Source organism: Oncorhynchus clarkii, chromosome 3 (assembly GCF_045791955.1).
Source record: "Oncorhynchus clarkii lewisi isolate Uvic-CL-2024 chromosome 3, UVic_Ocla_1.0, whole genome shotgun sequence".
Taxonomy (NCBI): domain Eukaryota; kingdom Metazoa; phylum Chordata; class Actinopteri; order Salmoniformes; family Salmonidae; genus Oncorhynchus; species Oncorhynchus clarkii.
This window is the reverse complement of record NC_092149.1, coordinates 30,826,789-30,836,302: the sequence shown is the minus strand read 5'-3', so window position 1 is coordinate 30,836,302 and position 9,514 is coordinate 30,826,789. Positions and strand designations below refer to the sequence as shown.

At 44.0% G+C, this 9,514-nt stretch overlaps 1 protein-coding gene across 2 annotated transcripts in view; it reads left to right on the top strand.

Annotated features, from left to right (window-relative positions):
• The first annotated feature begins 7,051 nt into the window (after positions 1-7,051).
• LOC139405897 (diacylglycerol kinase beta-like) overlaps positions 7,052-9,514 on the top strand; it is a 62,614-nt gene continuing 60,151 nt past the window's right edge. For both annotated transcript variants that reach the window (XM_071148341.1, XM_071148340.1), the window contains exon 1: positions 7,052-7,214. The gene's annotated coding sequence lies outside the window, so the exon portion shown is untranslated. The remainder of the gene's footprint in view (positions 7,215-9,514) is intronic.

Genomic DNA, 9,514 nt, shown 5'->3' with positions numbered 1-9,514 from the left:
CTCCCAGATGTCTTTTATACAGGTAACGAGCCGAGATTAGGAGCACACTCTTAAAGGGAGTGCTCCTAATCTCAGTTTGTTACCTGTATAAAAGACACCTGTCCACAGAAGCAATCAATCAATCAGATTCCAAACTCTCCACCATGGCCAAGACCAAAGAGCTCTCCAAGGATGTCAGGGAAAAGATTGTAGACCTACACAAGGCTGGAATGGGCTACAAGACCATCGCCAAGCAGCTTGGTGAGAAGGTGACAACAGTTGGTGCGATTATTCGCAAATGGAAGAAACACAAAAGAACTGTCAATCTCCCTCGGCCTGGGGCTCCATGCAAGATCTCACCTTGTGGAGTTGCAATGATCATGAGGACGGTGAAGCTCTGAAAGAGCTTCAAAATCTGGATCTCTACAAATCAGCCGGACTAGACAATCTGGACCCTTTCTTTCTAAAATTATCTGCCGAAATTGTTGCAACCCCTATTACTAGCCTGTTCAACCTCTCTTTCGTGTCGTCTGAGATTCCCAAAGATTGGAAAGAAGCTGCGGTCAAAGGGGGGGCACTCTTGACCCAAACTGCTACAAACCTATATCTATCCTACCCTGCCTTTCTAAGGTATTTGAAAGCCAAGTCAACAAACAGATTACCGACCATTTCAAATCCCACCGCACTTTCTCCGCTATGCAATCTGGTTTCAGAGCTGGTCATGGGTGCACCTCAGCCACGCTCAAGGTTCTAAATGATATCTTAACTGCCATCGATAAGAAACAATACTGTGCAGCCGTATTCATTGACCTGGCCAAGGCTTTCGACTCTGTCAATCACCACATCCTCTTCGGCAGACTCGATAGCTTTGGTTTCTCAAATGATTGCTTCGCCTGGTTCACCAACTACTTCTCTGATAGAGTTCAGTGTGTCAAATCGGAGGGCCTGTTGTCCGGTTCTCTGGCAGTCTCTATGGGGATGCCACAGGGTTCAATTCTTGGGCTGACTCATCCTCCACTTCGGCGATGTCATTTACAAAATAGCCTCCAATACCCTACTCAATAAATTGGATGCAGTCTATCACAGTGCCATCCGTTTTGTCAACAAAGCCCCATATACTACCCACCACTGCAACCTGTACGCTCTCGTTGGCTGGCCCTTGCTTCATACTCGTCGCCAAACCCACTGGCTCCAGGTCATCTACAAGACCCTGCTAGGTAAAGTCCCCCCTTATCTCAGCTCGCTGGTCACCATAGCAGCACCCACCTGTGGCACGCGCTCCAGCAGGAATATTTCTCTGGACACCGCCAAAACCAATTCTTCCTTTGGCCGCCTCTCCTTCCAGTTCTCAGCTGCCAATGACTGGAACGAACTACAAAAATCTCTGAAACTGGAAACACTTATCTCCCTCACTAGCTTTAAGCACCAGCTGTCAGAGCAGCTCACAGATTACTGCACCTGTACATAGCCCATCTATAATTTAGCCCAAACAACTACCTCTCCCCTACTGTATTTATTTATTTATTGTGCTCCATTGCACCCCATTATTTCTATTTCTACTTTGCACATTCTTTCACTGCAAATCTACCATTCCAGTGTTTTACTTGCTATATTGTATTTACTTCGCCACCATGGCCTTTTTTTGCCTTTACCTCCCTTATCTCTCCTCATTTGCTCACATCGTATATAGACTTATTTTTCTACTGTAGTATTGACTGTATGTTTGTTTTACTCCATGTGTAACTCTGTGTTGTTGTATGTGTCGAACTGCTTTGCTTTATCTTGGCCAGGTCGCAATTGTAAATGAGAACTTTTCTCAACTTGCCTACCTGGTTAAATAAAGAAAAACATCCAGTTGAAGTCAGATGTCTACATACAGTTTAGTCAAATACATTTAATCTCAGTTTTTTACAATTCCTGACATGTAATCCTAGTAAAACTCCCATGTCTTAGGTCAGTTACGATCACCACTTTATTCTAAGAATGTGAAATGTCAGAACAATAGAAGAGAGAATGATTTATTTCAGATTTGATTTCTTTCATCACATTCCCAGTGGGTCAGAAGTTTACATACACTCAATTAGTATTTGGTAGCATTGCCTTTAAATTGTTTAACTTGGGTCAGATCTTTCGGGTAGCCTTCTACAACCTTCCCAAAATAAGTTGGGTGAATTTTGTCCCATTCCTCCTGACAGAGCTGGTGTAACTGAGTCAGGCCTCTTTGCTCGCACAGACTTTTTCAGTTCTGCCCACAAAGTTTCTATAGGATTGAGGTCAGGGCTTTGTGATGGCCACTCCAATACCTTGACTTTATTGTCTAAAAGCCATTTTGCCACAACTTTGGAAGTATGCTTGGGGTCATTCTCCATTTGGAAGACCCATTTGCGACCAAGTTTTAACTTCCTGACTGATGTCATGAGATGTTGCTTCAATATATCAACATCACTTCCTCCCTCATGATGCCATCTATTTTGTGAAGTGCACCAGTCCCTCCTGCAGCAAAGCACCCCCACAATATGATGCTGCCACCCCCGTGCTTCACAGTTGGGATGGTGTTCTTCAGAATGCAAGCCTCCCCCTTTTTCCTCCAAACATAACGATGATCATTATGGCCAAACAGTTCCATTTTTGTTTCATCCGACCAGAGGACATTTCTCCAAAAAGTGCGATCTTTGTCCCCATGTTTATTTGCAAACCGTAGTCTGGCTTTTTATGGCGGCTTTGGAGCAGCGGCTTCTTCCTTGCTGAGCAGCCTTTCAGGTTATATTGATATAGGACTCGTTTTACTGTGGATATAGATACTTTTGTACCTGTTTTCTTCAGCATCTTCACAAGGTCCTTTGCTTTGTTCTGGGATTGATTTGCACTTTTTGCACCGAAGTAGGTTCATCTCTAGGAGACCGAACGCGTCTCCTTCCTGAGCGGTATGACGGCTGCATGGACCCATGGTGTTTATACTTGCGCACTATTGTTTGTACAGATGAACGTGGTGCCTTCAGACGTTTGGAAACTGCTCCCAAGGACTTGGCTGATTTCTTTTGATTTTCCCATGATGTCAAGCAAAGAGGCACTGAGTTTGAAGGTAGGCCTTGAAATACATCCACAGGTGCACCTCCAATTGACTATGAGATTATGTCAATTAGCCTATCACAAGCTTCTAAAGCCATGACATAATTTTCTGGAATTTTCCAAGCTGTTTAAAGGCACAGTCAACTTAGTGTTTGTAAACTTCTGACCCACTGGAATTGTGATACAGTGAATTATAAGTGAAATAATCTGTCTGTAAACAATTGTTGGAAAAATTACCTGTGTCATGCACAAAGTAGATGTCCTAACCGACTTGCCAAAACTATAGTTTGTTAACAAAAAATTTGTGGAGTGGTTGAAAAACGAGTTTTAATGACTCCAACCTAAATGTATGTCAACTTCCGACTTCAACTGTATAGTTTATAGCTTTATCATATTGCTCTATATTTGCTAAGTAATATTATTTGATTACTAAGCCCACAGGCTAAAGCCTCATCTGTGTGGTGGATGATCTACAGAAGACCAAAGTCAATTATAGTGATGCTAAGATCAATAACGATTGTGTCAGGAAGTGGAATGACGTAGGTCTAGTCTATGCCCTCGCTCATACTTTGCTTGAGTGACTATTCATCACCACGGCGACTGACTGTTTTCATTCATAGTAGGGATGACGTAAGCATGGCACAACAGGCAGACAATCTGACTCATCTAGCTACTGCATTTTGATCGTATGCAATTCTATTAGCATTTACGTAGTGGGGCTTTCATGTCGTTCAGCCGCCATTGTTTTGGTCTGCGTCACTGGATCCATCCATAACATGGATGGGTGATGCGTGTGCTTGGATGCTCCCTCCAAAAATAAGCCTGCCACTACCACCCTACTAAACTCAGCAAAAAAAGAAATGTCCCTTTTTCAGGACCCTGTCTTTCAGAGATAATTCATCAAAATCTAAATAACTTCACAGATCTTCATTGTAAAGGGTTTCCCATGCTTGTTCAATGAACCATAAACAATTAATGAACATGCACCTGTGGAACGGTCGTTAAGACATTAACAGCTTACAGATGGTAGGCAATTATGGTCACAGTTATGAAAATGTAGGACACTAAAGAAGCCTTTCTACTGACTCTGAAAAACACCAAAATAAAGATGCCCGGGGTCCCTGCTCATCTGCGTGAACGTGCCTTAGGCATGCTGCAAGTAGGCATGAGGACTGCAGATGTGACCAGGGCAATAAATTGCAATGTCTGTACTGTGAGACACCTAAGACAGGGCTACAGGGAGACAGGACGAACAGCTGATCATCCTCACAGTGACAGACCACGTGTAAGAACACCTGCACAGGATCGGTCCATCCAAACATCACACCTGCGGGACAGGTACAGGATGGCAACAACAACTGCCCAAGTTACACCAGGAACGCACAATCCCTCCATCAGTGCTCAGACTGTCCGCAATAGGCTGAGGGAGGCTGGACTGAGGGCTTGTAGGCCTGTTGTACGGCAAGTCCTCACCAGACATCACTGGCAACAACGTCGCCTATGGGCACAAACCGACCGTCGCTGGACCAGACAGGACTGGCAAAAAGTGCTCTTCACTGACGAGTCGCGGTTTTGTCTCACCAGAGGTGATGGTCGGATTCGCGTTTATCGCCGAAGGAATGAGCGTTACACCGAGGCCTGTACTCTGGAGCGGGATCGATTTGGGGGTGGAGGGTCTGAGCTTGGACTGAGCTTGTTGTCGTTGCAGGCAATCTCAATGCTGTGCGTTACAGCGAAGACATCCTCCTCCCTCATGTGGTACCCTTCTTGCAGACTCATCCTGACATGACCCTCCAGCATGACAATGCCATCAGCCGTACTGCTCGTTCTCTGAATGATTTCCTGCAAGACAGTAATGTCAGTGTTCTGCTATGGCCAGCGTGGATCCCGGATCTCAATCCCATTGAGCACGTCTCGGACCTGTTGGATCGGAAGGTGAGGGCTAGGGCCATTCCCCCCAGAAATGTCTGGGAACTTGCTGGTGCCTTGGTGGAAGAGTGGGGTAACATCCCACAGCAAGAACTGGCAAATCTGTTGCAGTCCAGGATGAGGAGATGCACTGCAGTACTTAATGCAGCTGGTGGCCACACCATCTTTGCTTCCTGGACACATTTCTGTTAGTCACATGTCTGGAACTTGTTCAGTTTATGTCTCAGTTGTCGAATCTTATTATGTTCATACAAATATTTACACATGTTAAGTTTGCTGAAAATATATGCAGTTGACAGTGAGAGAACATTTATTTTTTTGCTGAGTTTATATACACTAATTGCACAGTCATGGGTTAGCACTGACATACCCTGTATAGTAAATCCATATTCAATTTGAAACCTCGAGTGGAATATGACAAGTACATGTTCTTTATTGCTGATAAAATGTGATAAACAACTGCTAGGGACTGGTATGTCCTCTACGTCAATGTGATGCGTATTCTCCCAACCACCGACTGTCACATGGGAGAAAATGTCAATACCTAGATTGGAGCCAGGCCCACTGGCAAACAACACAAATACCCTTGGCCTCGGTCGGCTAAAGACTGAGAGAGAGCCTGTAGGTGTTTCTGAAAACATAAACGGTATTGGCAGATTTGGCACATTGGTCAATGATTTCGCCTCTATTTTCACTCATCGTTTCAGGGATCTGATATTCAATTCAATACACTGCGACCTTAGTGTCAAATGAGACAGACATTATTTGGAAGGTTGTGTGAAAGGTGTGGGGGCGATATATAGCTGACTACGTGTAATCCGGGACTGTTAAATGAATTGGTGGGTATTAGCTTTGGTCCAAATAGCAGAGTAGACTGCTGGAAGGCACAGTGTGTTTTGTCCGACATGTTCTCTCTTTTGTAAGGCTGGTATATAACAGCAGCAAGTTGTTCATTCTGTATGAGTAGAAATAATGTCGCTGCTTTTCAGCAATAGCCATTATTGTATTCATATGTTGTGTGCTACCTTGGTGAACGTGTGTCGTCAAACTATAATATATTGTAGCCCTCCAGTCTTTTCCCTTTTCATTTCAACTACAGCCATAGAAAACATGTACCGTATTTGAAGTATCTAAAATGTCAAGGGCCCTGCCTATCCTTTTTCCTATTGATTCTGAATGTAATTGGCCTTGGGCTGCTGTTAAATAGCCTTCCACAGCTGTAGCACCACATTGATGAGAGAATATTACTCCTGATTCATGTCTGTTGAACACGACACCCCCTCCCCTAGACCCCCGGCCCCTGCCCCTTTCACATCCCATCAGTTCAATCAAGAGGTATTCCCACAGGTCGCCGCGGTTACCACCTGCCTGCTGAATGCTAATGGCGACACGCACCACGGCAACGGGAGAGAGAGACCGGAAGAAAGAAAGTGAGGGAGAGGGAAAGTGTGAGAGAGCGAGAGAGAGTGGGAGAGAGAGTGAGGATGAGAGAGAGGGAGGGAGAGAGTGAGAGAGAAAGAGAGAGAGAGCGGGAGAGAGAGAGAGGTAGAGAGCGAGAGCGGGAGCGGGAGCTCAGGACATCAGCCTCACCAGGGAATAGGGGAACAGAAAGAGGAGGAGAAGAGGGATAAGGGTGACGTAAGCAGTGAGTATGAGAACTGATTATCATTGCGGACAAGCGGTAGATCGTTCTGTGCTTTTTATCACTCTTGCCCTCTCTCTCTCTCACACACACACACACACACACACACACACACACACACACACACACACACACACACACACACACTCACACACACTCCCCCTTTTTCTATTGGAGTTTCTATCCTCTAGCACTGACTGCTTCTAAACAAACACACACTTACACACACAAACACATACAAACACAGCCACACACGGATAATCTTACACACACAGCAGAGAGGGGGGGTCTACACACACACACACACACACACACACACACACACACACACACACACACACACACACACACACACACACACACACACACACACACACACACACACACACACACACACACACACCATCTGATGACAAACCCTCTACGCTCTCCTCCAGTACATTCAGCAGGGATGTGAGTGAGGGTGTGTATTTGTATGTGAGCGTGTGAGAAAGAGCAAGATGCGTGTGTGTGAGAGTGTGTAAGCGTCATCTGTTAAACATCTGTCTGGAAGACTACTCCCTGCTCCCGGCAGTTTGCCTTGGCTATCCAGCAGGTGAGCATCATCTTGATACTGCATTCTATTGTTTGTTCGTTCATTGACTGTATGCGAGTGTGTATATAGTGTGTGTGTGTGTGTGTGTGTGTGTGTGTGTAATGTAGTGGGTGTATTTGTTCATGTGTAGTGTCAGCTACTCTCTAGTTGTATCGCTGGTGTCTCTTGCAGTAGAATCCTCTACCGGGGGTGGTATTACAGATGAATTCATTGATAGATACAGAGATTAAGAGAGAGGAGGACAGCAACAGTGTTTGATAACCTACTGTTGCACCACTGGAAATGAATCAAGCCTATCAGTATCACAGTGCTGCTACGATAGATACTGTACACTGCTCGTGGAATTAGACTCGCAGCATTGAGAAATGTGCTAAAGTGTTGAAATACTGCTGTGCTAATGTCGTTGCAGTTCTATGGACATTATGATGAGGATATGTGCATTATACTGTATGTATACCAATGGAGGCTGGTGGGAGGAGCTATAGGAGGACGGGCTCATTGTAATGGAATGGAATGGACTAAATGGAAGGGAGTCAAACGTGGTTTCCATATGTTTTATGTGTTTGATACTGTTCCTATTATTCCATTCCAGCCATTACGTTGAGCCTGTCCTCCTATAGCTCCTCCCACCAGCCTCCACTGATGTAAACGGATTATAAACAATAGAATCATTTTGAGAATTTTTATTTTCTGTGTATCTAACACTCATAGGGAATGGATTGTAAATGTGAATTACAAGACAAATATAACAACTAGTATTATGATAGCAATAAGTATAAGTCCTAGAGAGGGATTGCAGAGTTACGATATGTATTTGTCACACAAACAATAGATTGAAGATTATGGGAGGGAGTACAATGCCTATATAGCGATTTGATTGACTACTGTGATTTTTCGCAGTCTAAATGGCATAATAATGCATACATGGCACCACATTATGGTCTATTTAGTCACAGATGCTGAATGTATTTCAGAGATATACAGTATATTCTTCTTCAGTCATCTGTCTATACTGTACAATTGCATCGATAATGTATATAGAGTGCATTCGGAAAGTATTCAGACCCCTTTACTTTTTCCACATTTTGTTACACTACAGCCTTCTACTAAAATTGATTAAATCGTTGTTTCCCCTCATCAATCTACACACAATAACCCATAATGACAAAGCTAAAATATATTTTAGGAAATTTTTTCACATTTATAAAAAAAAAAAATATCACAGTATTCAGACCCTTTACTCAGTACTTTGTTGAAGCAAAGCTATCATTCGCTATCATCCAGAAGGAGAGGTCAGTACAGGTGCGTCAAAGCTGGGACCGAGAGACTGAAAAACAGATTCTATCTCAAGGCCATCAGACTGTTAAACAGCCATCACTAGCACAGAGAGGCTGCTGCCTACAGGCATAGACTAGAAATCACTGGCCACTTTAATGTTTACCTATCTGGCATTACTCATCTCATATATATATACTGTATTCTATACTTTTCACGGTATCTTAGTCACTTAATGTTTACATATCTGGCATTACTCATCTCATATGTATATACTGTTTTCTATACTATTCTACTGTATCTTAGTCCGTTCCACTCTGACATCGCTCGTCCATATGTACATAGTCTTAATTCATTCCTACTTGTATTTGTGTGTATTGGGTATATGTTGTGAAATTAGTTAGATATTACTTGTTAGATATTACTGCACTGTCGAAGCACAAGCATTTCGCTACACCCGCAATGACATCTGCTCCAACCTCTGAACCTTTGCTCCAGTCTGAGGTCCTGAGAGCTCTGGAGCAGGTTTTCATTAAGGATCGCTCTTCACTTTGCTCCGTCCAGCTTTCCCTCGATGCTGACTAGTCTCCCAGTCCCTGCCGCTGAAAAACATCCCCACTGCATGATGCTGCCACCACCATGCTTCACGTAGAGACGGTGCCAGGTTTCTTCCAGATGTGACACTTAACAAGATTTTAATCTTGGTTTCATCAGACCAGAGAATCTAATTTCTCATGGTCTGAGAGTTCTTTAGGTGCCTTTTTGCAAACTCCAAGCAGGATGTCATGTGTGCCTTTTACTGAGGAGTGGCTTCCATCTGGCCACTCTATCATAAAGACCTGATTGGTGGAATGCTGGAGAGATTATTGACCTTCTGGAAGGTTCTCTCATCTCCACAGAGGAACTCTGGAGCTCTGTCAAAGTTACCATCGGGTTCTTGGTCACCTCTCTGACCAAGGTCCTTCTCCCCTCATTGCTCAGTTTGGCCGGGCGGCCAGTTCTAGGAAGAGTCTTGGTTCCAAACT